The sequence below is a fragment of the Gracilinanus agilis genome, chromosome X, assembly GCF_016433145.1.
Source record: "Gracilinanus agilis isolate LMUSP501 chromosome X, AgileGrace, whole genome shotgun sequence".
NCBI classification, from domain to species: domain Eukaryota; kingdom Metazoa; phylum Chordata; class Mammalia; order Didelphimorphia; family Didelphidae; genus Gracilinanus; species Gracilinanus agilis.
Window position 1 is genome coordinate 35,973,793 of NC_058136.1, and position 4,016 is coordinate 35,977,808.

Consider the following 4,016-nt stretch of genomic DNA (forward strand, 5'->3'; position numbering starts at 1 on the left):
CAGATTGAATTCATTTCCTTCAGAATTTCCATGTTTATTTTTTCTCAAACTCAAAACTTAAAGTCAAAAGCATCATTTCTTTCCTTGCTTGCTTGCTAGGAGAGTACCTGTCCTAACTGGTTTTCCTCTGTCCCATATAGTATTTCCTCTTTGTCTTCAATTCTTCTCTTCTTCCTGTCCATTGTTTCCTTACATTCTTTCCCTTTCCTGCTTCCCCAAATCCCACTGCTTATTTTCCAGATGAGGGCCACATTTAGTAGGGAAGGAGACAGTGTGTCTTTCTTCTTTAAGACAGAAATTGTGTGTCCTGTTAAGTTTTCTTATTTGTAGTTTATTTCCTCTTGTGTTTTGGGGAACAATTTGAGTTATCTAAAGTAGGCTTACAGAGTCATTTAAAGACAGAAATAAAGGAGGCTAAGCAACTCCTTCACAGATTGGAACTCAAGTTGTCTGTCACTGGATACTTCACTCTCCTACCTAGTGTTTCTGAGGCTTTCACTCAAATTTTCCTGATGCATATATAATCTTGTTTTAACAAATATTTGTAATATTTACCTACTGCATGCCATCAAAAGTCGGGTTTTTAAATGCATTTACACATCATCTTCTTTAAGCAAGACAGGCTCAGATGATGATTTTTTTTGACTTCATGAGCTTTTCCATCCCCTGGAGTCATCATATGTGTTCTAACTTCTTCAGTAAAATTAGGATTTGAATTGTTTACCCAACTAGTTAGGCAGCTACAGTAATTAGACTTGTACTTACTAGAGCTTGTACTTACAAGAACAAGGTAAGAAAGTTATTTTAGGTGGATTATCACTTTTATCATGAAAGTGTTCAGGACTGACTTTTAAATGTCTTGTGACCAACTACTCAAACCAAAATATGTAAATTATTATCAGAAGTGGCTTTCTGAATATGACTGACACCTCACAGTTAATTTCTTTTTACTTGGTCCATCATTGAGTCATCTTGTCTGACTTCTAACCAGGGAAGAAAAATATAATCATAGAAGCTATTTTAATTTTGTGAGACTAAATAACTCCTTTAAGAAAAAACAAAACCTTTCCATCTTGGAAAAAGCAGTGAGGGTTAGGCAATGGGGGTTAAGTGACTTGCCCAGAGTCACACAACTAGGAAGTACCTGAGGTCAGATTTGAACCCAGGACCAGGATCTCCCCTCCAGGCCTGGCTTTCTATCTACTGAGCCACCTAGCTACCCTCCCCAAACTAAATAACTCTTAAACACTTGGGCTAAAGTTTTAGGTTGTCTTCTCAGAATTCTCCCTGTATAGTAAAGGCCATGAAATAGCCTGGTACTGTGAGTGTGCTTTTTTTTAGTCTTGGGTATTGTGTGGTATGTATCCTGTAATTAGAAGGAATATTATTTTAACAGTGAATACAATAAAAATTCCATTCTAATTTAAAGATCTTTTTAGCACTGGAAGATGACTGAATTTCTTTGGGCTATGCCTATCAAGCAGAATTCCTTGGATACTAAAGTGAACTCAAACTACCTCTTTCATTTATCTTCTTTATTCATTCCTTCTACTTGGCTCTCCTAGTAATTTGAGGTAGGTCTTTGTGGTTTTCAGGATAATTAGTTGCACATTTTCTTTTAGGGCCTCTGTTAAAGTCTTCCTCTGATGCCTCATCAGGACATGGGAGTGACTCTGGGTTCTTAAAGGCTGAATGTCAGGCAAGTGTAAACCATGGCAGTTGACGTGGTTGGGGGATGGGCTTTCCCATCCAAGGACCAGCCTCCCTAAAATCACAGAGGGTCAGCCACTAGCCTAGACTAGGGGGATGAATTTTTCAGCTTCAGTAATTGTTGAGTATTACCATCTAAACTTGTACAGGGCTTGGTAGCAAGAGTACTCACTCATACCAGTGAAATCACTGAACCCTGAAATGTTTAAGTGTTCTTTCAGAGAGGAAAAAACTGGTTTGTAACTTGAGTGGGCAAAAGGGGATAGTGAGAATAAAAGAGAGGGCCCTGTACCAAGGGTCAGGGGCCCAAGATTCTAGTCCCAGTTTGGCTCAGTTCTGTGTCTTTGAGCAAATCACTTGATCTTTCTGGACCTGTAATCTCTAGAATTCTTCTGGAATAGAGGGGTCAAGCTTGCTGCTTGCAAAAGGAATCAGATTAAAATGTACTTGGCAGATGTTTAACAAAATAAATAATATGATACAACATAGATAATGTTAATTTGTGGTTTTCTAAGGCAGTAGTCAGGCTTTCAGAATTCTGTTTCTATTTGAGCTTGATATCACTGGTGTAGGCTATCTGTTTCTGAAATTTCTTTCAGCACTGAAATTCTCTGCCTTTAGTTCTGTGTCCTAGGCTTTTCTTCTGGGCATCAAGGAAAGAGTAAAAGATACTTCCACCTTTTTTAGCCTACTGATCCTGAGTTTACTTGTTCTTACCCTTCTCTCTCTTTTCTCTTTACTGCTGTTTTCCTGTTTTTAATCACTTGATCATTCTTAGCCCTTTAAGGATGTTTACCTGCTTCTGGCACTAAATGTTTTATTGATCCTAACACTGTATCTGGACAATTCAACCAGCATTTATTAAGTGCCTTCTATGTGTAAGGTACTGTGCTAAGAACTGGAAGCAAGAAGACCAATTAACAGGCTATTCTAGTAGTCCAAGGAAGAAGAGTCTGTGTTGGGATGGTAGCCATATGAGAAAAACAAAGGGGACAAATGTGATTAAAGTTGGAGGTAGAATTATATAAGACTTGGCAACGCATTGCCAGTGGGCCAGTCGGTAAGCATACATCTGCTATGTGCCAGGCATTGGACTAGGTGATTGGGAAGGAGAGACAAAAAGGAAAAAAGTCCCTTCCCTCAAAGTTTAAAGTCTTAACTAGAGGAAAAACATGTTTATAGATATGTAAATACAAGATATACAGGGCATCCCAAAAGTCTTAGTGCGGTTTTACAAAAGTATGAAAAATAAATTCAAACTAATGGGAACTGTGGGGTACTAAGAACTGGAGGGATCAAGAAAAACTTCTTAAAGGTGGTGGTTGTTGAGCTGAGCATGAAGGGGCCTTAGAAAGTCCAAAGAGTAGATGTGGTCAGGAAGAGCATTCTAGCCTTGGGGGCTAGAATGTGCAAAGACATGGAGATGAGAGATGAACTGTCACGTTTATAAGGGACAAGAACTGATTCAGTGTGGCAGCTGTGCAGAAGGCATGAATGGTTTTAATATATAATCAGCTGGAAAAGAAAGATAGATTGTAGACATATCGATAAAGAGATCTCCTAGGTTTTGAACTTGAGGGATTAGAAGAATAGTGATGCTCCTGACAGAAATAGGGAAGTTAGGAGGAGTGGCTTTAGATGAATTCTGGTTTGGAGGCATTGAGTTGGAAACGCCAGTGGGACATCCAGGTTGTTGAAGGTGCAGAATGAGTTCAGGAGAGAGACAAAGACTGGATCTGTAGATTTGGGAGTCATCTGCATTGAGCTGAGGAGATCACGAGGCTAGAGTGTAGAGAGAGAAAAGCAGTGAGCTCAGGACAGATCCCTAGGGGACACCTGCACATGGGGCATGGGACACCCATGAGGATGATCATGCACCTGAACCTGAGAAGAATCTGTCTGACAGGGCGAGAATCATATCAGAGCAGTCACAAAAATTTTGGAAAGGAGGACTCAGTAGGCTGAACACTCTAGACTGGTCAAGAAGGATGATGCCTGAGAAATGAGCATTGGACATAGAGATGTGAGATACAGATTTGATGTGGGAATCCCAGGGAACAGCTAAGATCTCCAGGGGAGAGTACACACAACCCTGGGGAACCTCCAGACTAAAGAGGCAGGAGATGGATATTCAGCCAAGGATTCTGAAAAGGAATGGTCAAGCAAATAGGAGGAGAAGAGAAAGCAGTGCCAGGAACGCCAAGGCCAGGTCAAGGAAGAAGGGAACTTGGGGATTCACATCTGGTGGAGTTTGGGGTTACTTCCAAACTGAGAACAATTTGACTTGGGAGATTGGGACCTTTTTC